Source organism: Sus scrofa, chromosome 13 (genome assembly GCF_054392235.1).
Source record: "Sus scrofa isolate SSC_HxYL_T2T_F1_AM1 chromosome 13, Sscrofa_HxYL_maternal_Yorkshire_Landrace_v2.0, whole genome shotgun sequence".
Lineage (NCBI taxonomy): Eukaryota > Metazoa > Chordata > Mammalia > Artiodactyla > Suidae > Sus > Sus scrofa.
In genome coordinates this window covers 154671166-154685866 of record NC_139395.1, presented here as the reverse complement: position 1 = coordinate 154685866, position 14701 = coordinate 154671166, and the positions used below count along the sequence as shown (strand labels likewise).

The following is a 14701-nucleotide window of genomic DNA, read 5'->3' as shown; positions in this document are numbered from 1 at the left end:
GGGTCCTTTTAAAAAGTAGACTTTACTTGGGATCAAGATAACATTCTGGCAGGAACCTAATGTGTGAAAATTGCAAATGTTTAAAATAATACGGGAGTTCCCGTAGTGGTGGGCAGTGGTTAACGAATCCGACTAGGAACCATGAGGTTGCGGGTTTGATCCCTGCCCTTGCTCAGTAGGTTAAGGATCTGGCGTTGCCGTGAGCTGTGGTGTAGGCTGCAGACGCAGCTCGGATCCCGAGTTGCTGTGGCTGTGGTGTAGGCCAGTGGCTACAGCTCCGATTCAACCCCTAGCCTAGGAACCTCCATATGCTGCGGGAGCGGCCCAAGAAATGGCAAAAAGACCAAAAAAAAAAAAAAATTCAGTTTTATCCTTTTTAAAATGTAATGCGTCTATGATTAAAAAAAATAATAAACTGACAGGAATGTAATGTAAAAGAAAAAACAAATATGGTTCAGAAATAGAGTTAAGATCACAAATCTGTGACATTAACGGGGGAAAAGATGGAAATAGACTCAATTGTAGAGCATGACCTTACCTGGTAGAAAGTTTTGAAGATATGTTGAGAGTACTGGGAGGATCCCTCCCTTGCTCATTATAATAACCCTCTCTATCTCAGCTACCATGGATGTGTCTCTTTGTTGAAGCTAGATGGGTCTAAATAAAGCAGCAGCCCTCACCACTACAGTGGGTCTTGAAACTACCCATCAGCTTGGAGAGTTCTGAAAACCCTCTGGGAGGTGAGGGAGATTTGGTGGCTTGTGAGCCTTCACAGTGATGAAGCCCGTCTTGTGGCCAGCTGTCGGAGAGGCCAGGGAGGCCGTGGGGGCACCACAGAGTGTAAAGGGAAAAGGAGACAACATGACGCATTATCTAGGGAAAGGGAGATGGATTACGGGGAATTGGGAAAATATATTCGTACTTGCCCACTTATCAAAATTTTGGGTCAGATTGATTATGTGTCAGGATATGTCTCCTGACTAAAATGTTACTGAAAAAAGGAGACCAGATCACCCAGCCAGGTTTCCTGAGGGCAGGAACTGTGTCTGTTTACCTTAGCAACTCCCCCAGGACAAAGTAGGCACTCAGTAAATAGTGAGTGAATGAAATAAATACATGAATAGGTTTTGGCATGCTTGACTAGGATGGCTGCTATTGCCCAGTTGACCGCAGAAAAAAAACAAGAAATAAGCTGAGTGAAGAGTCCTTTCATAAACTGCACCAGTTTTCGAGGCAACGGGCCAAAGTACATGAAGTGTGGGCTTTGGCTTTCAAATCCCACCTCTGGAAATCAGATTTCTCTTACTTGATCTCGATTATGTTATTAAACCTCTTTAGTCTTGTCTCATTATCTGATTATGATGAATATTGTTTGTTTTGTAGGTTCATTATAAGGGTTAAAGCTAAAGAGCTTAGCCTAGTATCTAGCATGAGACAAATACTCTGTAGGTAGTGGCAATCATTATTATTAGCAGTAACAGTAATAGCAGTAATTGTTATAATCATTCCTCTCTCCCACATTTTAGGTCATTATCAAGGTGAAGAGAAACAAAGTTGAGAATAATCTTTACTCATAATGGCACAATTACCTGCATCAACGTGGTTTTCTGCTCTGGGTCAGGTCATGTTTTGGAGATTAGAATTTGAGAGCTTAGTCTGAACTCTTTTGTCCTTGTCTTGACACCCAAGATTTATGCTTATTGTCCTATATGTTTCCAAATTATATCAAGACCTTGTACCCCCTAAACTGAACTCCTACTTCCATTCCAACTATTTCTGATTCAGATAACCTTTTGTTTTGTTTTGTTTTGTTTTTAGGGCCGCACCCACGTTCCTAAGGCTAGGGGTTGAATCGGAGCTACAGCTGCCAGCCACAGTCACAGCCACAGCAATGCAAGATCTGAGCCACGTCTGCAACCTAAGCCACAACTCACGGCAATGCCGGATCCTTAACCCACTGAGTGAGGCCAGGGATCAAACTTGCAACCTCATGGTTCCTAGTTGGATTCATTTCCGATGTGCCACAATGGGAATTCCCCAGATAACCTTTCTAAATATCATTATTTCAAAATAACTATCTTACTCTCGTCTGTCTCCCCAAACCCTGTGTCTCTTCATTCATTACAGATGAAGGTCAGTTGCTTAGCCTGGCATGCAGGGGTTTGGATTATTTCCGTTGCTGAATCCCTCTCAGATCGGCTCATCCAATTTGGCCTGGGATGGTTTGAAATTCTGCCATCTTCCTACCAACCGTAGTCCAGATCTCAAACAACAGTTACTCTCTGTTCGAGGCAACACTGAAGGCAGAGGGAGCTGTAGTCTTTCAATCTATCATGAGGAGGAGTCAGCCTCTATTTACAGGAGTCTAGAGAGAGTCTGCAGACAGTTTTGTAATTTAAGGTCTACAGTTTGATTATTAGCAATTCCTTCCTCTGCCTCAGCGTATTCTTCCTGTAGAATTGATAGATCAATTAATATTAATTGGTAGATTAAGCTTTCCTGAGTACCTTTCCCCAAACCGGTCTTTATTGAAGTATAGGCTCTATTTTGAAGATTCAAATAATGACATGGCATTTTGGGATCTGGGTGTCTTTGACTGCTGTAAAAACATCCTCATGACTTCCATTGAATTCACTTCATATAGGGGTTTTTTCAAACCTGGTGAGGTATTTTCCTTGATGATTTTTTTGGAACTTGAGTGGCTATTCTTCTTTTATTTTACCCACTTGTTCAGCCTATGTTCCATAATTGGGTTATTTACCTTTTCATATATAGCAAATATGAACAAGCTAAAATACTTTTAGTCCCCTTATTTATTCATTTGTAAATACTTACTTAACACCTCATGTGTAAGAAACTGAACTATACATTGGAATTGTATATTTGATTATTGGGGATAATCAAATATAAAGGCTAGCATTTACTGAGTGTCTGCTCAGTGACAGGCACTCTCCTAGGGGCTTTGTAGTCATTTTATTTATTTATTTATTTATTTATTTTTATTTTTTGGGGGGGCTGCACCTGAGGCATATGGAGGTTCCCAGGCTAGGGGTCTAATCGGAGCTGTAGCAGCTGGCCTATGCCAGAGCCACAGCAACGCCAGATCCAAGCCATGTCTGTGACCTACACCACAGCTCACAGCCACGCCAGATCCTTAACCCACTGAGCGAGGCCAGGGATGGATCCTGCAACCTCATGGTTCCTAGTCACATTCGTTAACCACTGCGCCACAATGGGAACTCCAACGCAACATTGTTAATCAATTGTGCTTTGACTTTTAAAAAGAGAAGGGACTCATTTATCTCTTCTGTTCAATTACTAAAAATTAGTTAAATAAAATAAAATATTAAGTAACGTTTGGTAAGTGTTGTATAGCGCATAATCAAATACTATGAAAATTCAGATAAAAGAGATGATTTCAGACTCCTGCAATTAGGAAAAGTTTCGTTGGATGGTGGAGATGGGATGAGGCATATGGAAGTGGGGGGAAAGAAACAAAGAAGGTATATATTGGGAAAGAATGGCAAAAAACAATAAAGAAAGCGGAGTTCCCGTCGTGGCGCAGTGGTTAACGAATCCGACTAGGAACCATGAGGTTGCGGGTTCGGTCCCTGCCCTTGCTCAGTGGGTTAACGATCGGGCATTGCTGTGAGCTGTGGTGTAGGTCGCAGACGCAGCTCGGATCCCGCGTTGCTGTGGCTCTGGCGTAGGCCAGTGGCTACAGCTCCGATTCGACCCCTAGCCTGGGAACCTCCATACGCCGTGGGAGCAGCCCAAAGAAATAGCAAAAAGACAAAAACAAAAAAACAAAACAAACAAACAAACAACAACAAAAAAACCTGCAAAGGCTCACCTGGGTCAACTTGACTCAGTGGACCATTCCACATGGAAGTTTGAAGTGCTGGAAGCCTCTTTCTGCTAAGGTGCATCTGGTGGGCATGGACTGGCGGAGGTGTCTATGGGGGACTTCCTTGGACCCAGTAGGATGAGGGCTGGATTATGTTGGCTCACACTCTTTTATAGCTGAAGCAACTTGCCTGCTTTTCTTTTTGTTCCTTACAGAATGTCTTTCTTTTTGGTGACTGTCAACATACTTCTACTTATTCATAATGTAGGTGAGTCACTTTTCAAAAAAATCTTTGTATTTCTGAAACAACTTTGGGGATAGTGAGGGAAATAATGATTTGGGGATTTTAAAAAAAATCAAATGATGTAATCTCTCTGAACCTCAGTCTTTTCATTTTTTTACATGGGAGTAACAATGCTGTACTTGTGTCACAGGAAATGGTGAAGAACAGATGGGAAACAGACTCAAATTGTAAAGCATTATTGTTTATTTTATTTTCATTTTTTTTTAATGGGAAAAGCCTTCCCACCCCCTACTCCCAATTTGATTTGTCCATTTAAGGCCATATCTGGATAACACTTATTTATATCCTACAATTCGAACTCCTCCAATTAAAAAAAAAATCAAAATAGTCCTCTCTACTTCAGGTGTCTGACAAGTGCTGATTTAGAGTATGGTGTCACAGAATATTTGAGATCAGCTCTGTCCTGAAAAATCTGGATGGGCAGTCAACACAGTGTTTGTATAACTTTTTCTACTCTATTCGTCAAAAATGTTGAGATGAAGAATCCCCGTTGTGGCTCAGTGGTAACAAACTCAACTAGTAACCATGAGGATGCAGTTTCGATCCCTGACCCCTCTCAGTGGGTTAAGGATCTGGCATTGCCATGAGCTGTGGTATAGGTTGCCGTTGCTGTGGCTGTGGCATAGGCCAGCAGCTGCAGCTCTGATTAGACCCCATCCTGGGAACTTCCATATGCCATAAATGCTGCCCTAAAAAAAAAAAATGTTGACATGAACAGTATATAGATGTTGAAAATATTAATGTAATTTAGCTATCCAAAAGTACATATGCAAAAATTTCTTTTTAAAAATGCATGTATAGGAGTTCCCATTGCTGCTCAGCAGAAAGGAATCCGACTAGAAACCATGAGGTTGTGGGTTCGATCCTTGCTCAGTGGGTTAAGGATCCAGCGTTGCCGTGAGCTGTGGTGTAGGTCACAGATGTGGCTCAGATCCTGCGTTGCTGTGGCTCTGGCGTAGGCCGGTGGCTGTAGCTCTGACTAGACCCCTAGCCTGGGAACTTCCATATGCCTTGGGGGTGCGGCCCTAAAAAGGCGAAAGACGAATAAAAAATAAAAAATTAAAAAATTAAAAAAGCATGTATATGAAATCTGCAACATAACTACTCTGAAGGTGCTCATATACATTTACAGTTTTCTGTTATATGCAATCTCTCAGGGACCTACACAGCTCTGCCAGTCTCTTAAAGATGCAGTGGTTGGAAGGCATCCTCAGGAGATGCATCCAGGCATCTGCTCAGGATTTAGTAAAAGTCCTGGTCCACCCAGATTATATGTATTGGCTCTTTACTTTTGATGCTTGATTACTGCGCGCGCGCGCGCGCGTGTGTGTGTGTGTGTGTGTGTGTAGAAGGAAGCAGTGAGGCTAAGTGAGATGGTAATCCATTCGTAGTCAGGAACAACCCACACAAATAAAAAAAAGGGTATATATGTGTAAGTGAGAAAGTGAAAGATGTGTTGGTTCTAATGACAAATTACATTTTATAGCAAAAGGGACAACCTAATACTAGATGCTAGGTACGGTATTAGGTGCTTTAGATATAGTATCTTTCTGCAGTTTTCAAAGCGTCTTCCCATATTATTAGCTTTTTGTGGAGCTTTTGCCTCAGTTTCTTAGGACTTAGGAAGCTAAAGATACAAAGGTCTAGAAACAATACACAATGATATATACAAAAGACTTATTCAGATTTCCAGCAGGACCATCTGCAGACACATCAGTCAGAAGCTGGCTTTTATATTACCAATTACATCATCAACATATCCTGTTTCATGATTCATCGGCTAGAGCCTTTGGATTCCTGAGTCTGAGACCTTTTCCCTTGGGGCCAGAGAGGGTACAGCTGTAGCAAGATCTCCAGGGTATAACCTGAGAAGCTAGAATCAAGGACTCCTCATGAGAGAGCTACAAATTTTTATGACAGAGATTGGGAAGAGGGGCAGCTTACTAAGGGGTCCACACTTCTGGTCCACTCCTTTTATTCCTCTGGTAAGTGACTGAACCATGTCATATAAAAACAGTCCCTAGGCTCCCAAGGTATTTCATGACAACCCTGGGGCAGGTGTTCCTCCCCTTGTTATACATAAGGAAACTATGACATAAGAGAGATTAAGTGACTTGCCCAATTCCAAACGACTAGTAAAGAGAACTTAGACTAGAACTTGGATTTACAAATCTACCAAGATTTTTTGTCCCTGTAATGCACTGCTTCTTGATTATAACCATGTCAGACAAATAACAATTTGAATAGGAAAGCACTCAGGGTTCTTGTTTGTTTGTTTGTTGTTGTTGTTTTTGTTTTAGGGCTTCATCTGCAGAACATGGAGGTTCCCAGGCTAGGGGTTCATTTGGAGCTGCAGCTATCGGCCTACACCACAGCCTCAGCATTGTAGGATCCGAGCGGTGTCTGTGACCTACACCACAGATCATGGCAATGCTGGATCCTTAGCCCACTGAGAGAGGTCAAGGATCGAACGCACATCCTCATGGGTACTAGTCAGATTCATTTCCACTGAGCCAAGATGGGAACTGCCTCCTTTTTTCCATTCTCCTCTGTGTCTTCCTTTATATTCATTCAGTCATTTATTTCACTAGTCATATTTTTCATTCATCAAACTTAGAATTAGCACCTACTATTAGAAGAAAGACCCCAGTTCAGATGGAGGGCCTTGGAGCCAGACTGCGAGGTTTGAATCATAGCCCTACTTCTCACTAGCTATATGAGTGAGTTGAAAGCCCTAAACAACTTTCTTTACCTCACTGTGCCTTGGTTTTCTCAGCAGCACATTGAGGACAATAATAGTACTTACCTTGGTGTTAGTATGCATATTAAATGAATTAGTTCAGGAAAAACTCGCAGAATATGTCTAGTGCGTGGCAAAACAATAAATGTAGCCTGGTGTATTAGTTAGGGTTTCCCAGAGAAACATAACAACTAAAATCTATATAAAGAGATCAAGTGATTATGGAGGTGAGACGTCCCCAGATGTGCAGTGGGCAAGCTGGAGACCGAGGAAAGCCTAGTTCAAGCCCAAGAGCTGACAACTCAAGAGCCTATGTTTCCATTTGAGTCTGAAGGCAGGAAAAGACTGGAGTCTCAACTCAAACAGCCAGAGGTGTTCCCTATTACTCAAGAGAGGGTTGGTCTTTTGGTTCTATTCAGGCCTTCAGCTGATTGGATGATAGCCACCCACATTTGAGAGAGCAATCAGCTTTACTTAGTCTACTGACTTAAATGTTAATTTCATCTAAAAACACCCTCACAGACCTGCCCAGAATAATATTTTGCCAAATATCCGGGTACCTGTGACCCAGTCAAGGTGACATGTAAAATTAACCATCATACCTGATATTTTATTTTACTGTGTCAAGTCCTATGCTAGGCACTGGTGAAACAGGGTGGTTAAGATATGGTCCCTACCCTCTGTGGACAGTGGACAGTCTACACCCAACTCCATTAATAGCCATGTGGTTGCCAGTGCTAAAATGAGTGGATTGCATCTATGATTCAGCTGGAATGTCTCTTACCAGATGTCTCTCTGGTTGCTCTTTGCTGGGCTAATGGCTTAGAAGCTTCCTTGCCTATTAACTTTCACCATTTGGGTTTTCTTAGTGCCTCACCTATTTCTTTTTTCTGTTTAACCTCAAACTATATCCTTACTTAGGCTCACAATGACTAGTTCTTCCTCCCTTCTGATGCTTGTTACTGGCATAGTGTTTCTAGGAGAAAAAAGGATTGTCTTTTTATTGAAGTTCCTACTTTCATATTGAAGAAATTTCATTAATCTGTCTTACTCAGGTTGGGAACTTAATTAGGCTTTTAGGCTCAAAAGTTTGGTAACTATGAACCAAAAGGTTCTTTTTGTTTTGAGGGGGTCACACCCATGCTTCGTGGAACTTCCAAGGCTGGGGATCAAACCAGCACCACAGCAGCGACCCAAGCCGCTGCAGTGACAGAGCAGAATCCTTAACCAGCTGCTCCACAAGAGAATTCCCGAAAGGTTCTTTTTAGATTCTGAGAGGTCTTGTTTCTTTCTGTAGTGCTACCAGTGTCTTACTTTGTGACCCTGAGCAACTTTGCTCTCTGAGTTTCAATTTTGTCTTTCAGCAGCAGAGACATTTGACAGAAGAATTCTGACTTGAAAACCCAATTTAGAAAGTAAACTAGAGAAAGTTTGTTCCAATTGAAGTGCTAAAGGAATGGAGGTCACACTGATTTGGTCTTTCATCTGGCTGACATCGAGGTGGGCTTTGGGGAAAATAGTTTGAAAAGATTGAATCAGATGGTCTCTAAGCTTTCTTCCAGCTCTTAATATATCAGGAGTCTATTCCAGGTCATAATTCTCTGAATAGTACATAATATGTGGCTATATTCCCCATAGCCCTTAGCCCTCTTTGTTGGTAACTCTGCCCAGACCAGTAGATATTTGTGGCAGGTAGAATAGACTGACTTACTGAAATTCTGTTTTTGCCTTTCTAATATGCCTTCCTGGACCGCTGAGACTAGAGAATTAAAAACTACATTTCTAAGATTCCTTTGTAGTTTCAGTTCTGGAAATGATGTAAGTTCTGCCAATCAGATGCATTTGCTAAAGGGCTAAGTTGGCAACTGATTAAAGTGAGGAAAAAGGTGATGGTGTAAGAGTCATCCTTTCTTTCCCCAGTGTGAATCTAGCAGATGCAGTTTGACTCTGGAGCCTATATCTGCAGTGATAACTTCCTGATTTACCAGCTCCCTGAGATGGCAGAGGCAGCAGTTCCATTGGAGGACCAGCTCAGCGTGATGTTCTGAGCCTAGCATAACTCAGGGAAGGAAAGAACACATGCATTGCATGTCTCATCTTTCGAGCCCTTCTTTGGGCTCATACCTCCAGCTTTCCAGTGATTTGGTAAATGTCTAATTCATTGCAGTAATTCCCTTTCTGCTTGACATAGCTAGAGTGATTTATGTTATCTGCTACTCAACCTTACCTGATTCAGTGATCATATATTAATACTTTGCTAGCTTCATTACTTCTTTGACAGCCTCAGTGTCTCCAGAAGAGTTATGGGCCCACCCCTTCACTGATGTTACCCTTTCCTGTCATTTCTCCTTTGTGGAGGGCACAGAAAATTTTGAATTTTCTTGGGAAAGAGGAGGACATGAAAGAGGAATCCGAAGTAGATGATGATAAAGAATATTACCACTTTTTCAGGTACTATGACTTTTTTGAAGTTTTCTCGAAGTTGGTTTACCTGTTTTGCAATAACACAGAGCAACTAGAGGACCAAAACTCCTTGCATGAGGGAAGAGTCTTTGTGGACCAGGAGGAAATTTCTGAGGGGACTCTATCACTTTTACTAAGGAATGTAGATTTCTTGGATGAAGCTATCTATGAGTGCTCAGCCATCACACCAAATGGAAGAGGCCAAAGTACAATTAAGCTAATAGTAGAAGGTAAGGGAATTTATTGGATCAACTTGATTTCAAGCTTTGTCTCTGTTCACAAAGATAAATTGTAAATTTTCTCTTCTGGTGTTCTCACTTTTCCTCTCCTACTCAAATTATTATAGGTACTTCTTAATCCCATCATGTGAGTCAGGTATTTGAAATGTCAATTCACCTTAGTTAAAAAATGTTATTCTGAACCAAAAGTGTTACATCTATACCTGCCTACATCATGCATTCATTCAAACAAGCAAACGAAACAAAACAACCCCCCCCGCAAACACTGAACCTAGCCTAAACTCATTGTAATATTGAAAAAACAAAATGTTACATGAAAACTCTGAGATATGATGTGTGGTTTGGTGAGAAGAGCTCTGTGTTGGGCTTTATTTTCTCACTATTAAATTGTGAGACTGGACTGGACCAGGGAAAAGCACCCCCAAGGGTCCTCACCCTCTTCAGGATTACGCGGGTAACGGTCTTCTCCCCATCAGAGAGCTCATGAAGGTTAAGCGGGGGTCTGGCAGAATTCCTCAGGGTGAGAGTTGGAAGAGATGGGGAGAGGGAGCTGAAAATCACTTATCGTCTGTGATTCTCAGCAGGATTATCTGAGGGGGGTGAAGAGCCTTAAAAGAACCCCCTCAATAAGAGGAAGGTTCCAAAAATAAAGACAGCAATGGTAGATGAGACCTTGAGGACAGGAACATGTTTGAGTCCTGATATCATCTCACCAGGATCGAAATTTTAACTACAGTGAACTTTAAGATTTGTCGCCTACATAAGGGTTAATGTAAAAACTCAAAGCAAGATTTCTGCTAGCCTGATCCCCTTGGGGCTAAAGTAAAAAAAGGAACTAATTGTTTTCTTATTTTTTTCCAACCAGACTCTGAAATGCCCCAGGTGTAGTTTAGTGAGATTGGTGATGAGGATGTGGCCACGTGCATCTCTAAGGGCTGGTACCTCGTGCCCAATGTGACCTGGCTGGACCGGGCAGAGAGAGACCTGAGCAACCACAGTACTGTGGAAGTCCTGGAGGAGCAGATGAATGGCTTCTACAGGGTGTTCTCTGTCCTGAAATACCCTGTCAAGTTAAATGAGAAATATGTCTGCCACATAACAGAGACAGATGTGAACAACTAGCCCTTCAGAATCGTCTGCAAGTACCCAAGTAAGTCAATTTAAACATGGTGTATTCACCACAAACAAGTCACCATTCATTAATGCTAAATGTATCAGGCACTTCTGGGCACTTTGGAGATTTAAGGAAACTCGGGAACAGAAGCTTGTAGCCTGGGGCAAGAGAAGGTGATGAGGTAGAGTCTCTCTCTGGGTTTGAAAAAAGACCACACATTAGGGACTGACAGCTTTCATCCTGATCAATATGGCTGTTTCTATTGATGAGGCTTCTCTCCTGCTGCTAAGGATGTCAGCTTTATGATGTGACAGGCTGAGTAATCAGAGCTGCCATTTATCAGTCTCTCATCATGTGGCTGGCACTTTACATATGTCATTTAATGTCCCTGCCTCAACCCTGTGAGGTCATTGTTATTGCTGCCCCTCTCCTGTGTGAAGTGAACTGAGAAGGCAAATAAATTGACCAAGGACATGGCAAATAAGCACATGAGTTAGAATTTAAATCCATTCCTTCTGAATCCAAAGTTCATGTACTTTATTTTCTTACACCACCCAATACTTATATATCTAAGATTATAGACTGCACGGACAGACTAAATCATCCTAGTCTGGAGAAGGGGAGTAAGGAGACTAGAAAGGAAATCACTGCTCCACTTGTGAATCCTGGAAAGTCTTAACATTGCCATCTAATTATGCTGCAGGACCCTGCAGCCCCTTGAGAGAAAATTTGATGGATAATTTTTGGTGTGTTGGTTCTGTTACTTCTAAACTGTGCCTGTATTCTTCAAGGAAGGATTCAAGGACTTGAAAAGCATATAAGAAAAAGAACACATATATTTATCAAATATGTACTAGGGGTTAGGGTGGACCTAGGTACCTTCTCATGCCATATTTAACACCAAAGTGACCTCTTAGGCAGATGCTAATATTATCCCACCTGGCAGAGGAGTAAACTGAGGCTGAGAGAAGCTGAATTACAGAAGGCTACACAGCTGAAAGTATTAGAATCTAGGATGTGAACCCAGGACTAGCTATTAACAAGGTCTGAGTACTCTCTACTGTGATTTACTTGGGGACATTAAGTTCCTCATATTATAGCATCCAGAGTCTCAGGAAGACTGACTGACTGATCTATGCTGCCACATGTGGCCCCACCTGCCTCTCCTTCGGGGAGGAAGATGATGTTGATGAGGAAACTTGCACATAAGCTGATTCCCTCTACTCTCCTGTGTCTCTGACCTAGATGTCCTTGGAGGGTTGGGTCTGGACTGGATTTTAGCCATCATTTTCTGCTAACTACAGCGTGTAGGAGTGAGGAGACAGAAGTCCAAAGAGATGGGGTCCAAGGATGTACAGCTTCAATATAAGAAGTAATAAGGGAGTCTGGCTTCACGCCAAGTTTGTTGGTCACCTTTCAGGTCTAGTCTATATGGGCCTAGCAATTAATCAAAGCGTTCAAGACACTTTTGTAATTCTGGTTCTCTCAGTACCTAGCTGTGAACATTACGCAACTGTTAAAATTATTCACTAAAATTTTTAATGACATGGAGAAGGGCTCACAATACACTGGGTTTTGTTTTTGTTTTTTGTTTTTTTTGCTCTTTAGAGCTTGCACCCACGGCATATGGATGTTCCCAGGTTAGGGGTCCAATCACAGCTACAGCTGTCGGCCTATGCCACAGCCACAGCAACACTAGATCCGAGCCACGTCTGTGACCTACACCATAGCTCACGGCAATGCCAGATCCCTGACCCACTGATGGAGGCCGGGGATCGAACCTGCAGCCTCATGGATACTAGTTGGATTCGTTTCTGCTGCACCACAATGGGAACTCCTACTTTAAACTTTGAAAAGCAAGATGTAGGCTTGTATGTGTAGCATGAGCCCAACTTGTTTAATTGGATGCAGATTAAAAAGATAGGAAGTATCATAATAATTATTATTAACAACAGTTGTTGGCTATCTCTGCATGTTAGGGTTATAGGTGATTTTTTTCTTTTTTGTGCCTTTCTGTCTTATGCATATTTTACAATGAACATGTATTATTTTATAGTTCTAAAAAGCTATATATACTTCAAAAATTTTTAAAACAAAATTTTTATGCCACACATGCAAGTTCCCAGGCCAGGGATTGAACCCACGCCACAACTGCGGCAACACTAGATAAGTGAACCCACTGTGCTTAGCTGGGGATCAAACCCGCTCCTCCACAGGAACCTGTGTCATTGCAGTCAGGTTCTTAACACACTGCACCACGCAGGAACGCCTAAACAATATTTTTTAACATCTTTGTGAAATATAATTCACATGCCATAAAATCCATCCATTTGAAGTATACAATTCAATTGTTTTAGTATATTCAGAGAATTGTACAACCACCACCACTATCTAATTTTAGAACATTTTTATTACCCTAAAAAGAGGTCTCATACCCATTTGCATTCACTGTCCATTCCTCCTTCTGTGTCCTCCAGTCCTAGGAAAACATTAATCTGCTTTCTGATTGTGTCATTTCCCTATTTGGACCATTCATATAAATGGAATCATACAATGTGTGGTAACTGGCTTCTTTCACTTGGCATGTTTTTAAGGTGCAACATGTTTAAGTATGTCTTAGCACCTTATTTTTATTGCTGAGAGATGTTCCATTGTATGGATAGACCACATTTTATTTATCCATTCATCAATTGATGGAAGGAAATTGGGTTGTTTCCACTTTTTGGCTACAGTGAATGATGCTGCAATGAACATTTACACACAAGATTTCAAAGTAGCATTTATAAGTTTGTCAAAACTGGGCTAGGTTAACTGAAGAAGAGTTTTGACTCTTGACAGGTAGGGTGTGTGTGTGTGTGTGTGTGTGTGTGTGTGTGTGTTGTATGGGTACAGAAAAAAAATAGCAAATACTTAAATAGGGCTCTTATTTGTCTTCAGTTGCTGTTCTAAGGCTTTACAGGTTTTTTTTTTTTGCATTTTAATTACTTATTTATCCCTATGAGAACCCTATGAGGTAAGAAATATTATCCACACATAAGTAGGTTTACCAGATTTAGTAAGTAAAATGAGAGGATGCCCGTTTAAATTTGAACTTCAGATAAACAACAAATATTGCCTCACGCACATGCTAAAAAAAAAGATTTTTTATTTACACAAAGTGCAAATTTAACTGGGTGTTCCATATTTTACCTGGCAACTCTACATTTAATAGGTGGGGAAGCTGAAACTCAGAGATGGGAGAGAGGGAGCATCCAAACCTCACTGGAAGAACAGAAAGAAGAAGCTAAAGAACCGCCCCTCTTCCACACTTTCTGGGCTTCTCTGTAGTAGAGAGGGGGCTGAAACTTTGAGTTTTGGAGGCCCCATTTTTACCTATTGTTCTTTGCCTTTAGGAAGTCAGTTGAAGTCCTTTACCTTTTAATTCAACATATATATATGTGTGTGTGTATATATATATATGTGTGTGTGTATATATATGTGTGTGTGTGTGTGTGTGTGTGTGTGTATATATATATATATGTGTGTGTGTGTGTGTATTTTGGTCTTTTCTAGGGCCGCACCTGCAGCATATGGAGATTCCCAGGCTAGGGGTCCAATCGGAGCTGTAGTCGCTGGCCTACGCCAGACCACAGCAACTCAGGATCCGAGCCAAATCTGTGACCTACACCACAGCTCATGGCAACTCTGGATCCTTAACCCGCTGATCGACGCCAGGGATCTAACCTGCAACCTCGTGGTTCCTAGTCGGATTTGTTAACCACCGAACCATGAGGGGAACTCCCAAGATTTTTAATTTTTAATTCAATAGAATGCTTAGTCCAGACATTGGCACTGCACCATGAACTAAAAAAGACAGACACAGCGCCTGCCCTCGTGCTGAGGACAGGTTAGTGGAGAAGACACAGATTAAATGAGTGAACACCACAGAGTGAGGGCAGTTGTGACAGAGAGAAATTGGGTGAAGCAAGGGCATGCAGAAGGCCTCCTTGCCTGG

At 41.7% G+C, this 14701-nt stretch overlaps 1 pseudogene; it reads left to right on the top strand.

The window, feature by feature from the left end:
- The first annotated feature begins 4063 nt into the window (after positions 1 to 4063).
- Positions 4064 to 12005, top strand: LOC146397711 (V-set domain-containing T-cell activation inhibitor 1-like; annotated as a pseudogene).
- The last annotated feature ends 2696 nt before the right edge of the window (positions 12006 to 14701 follow it).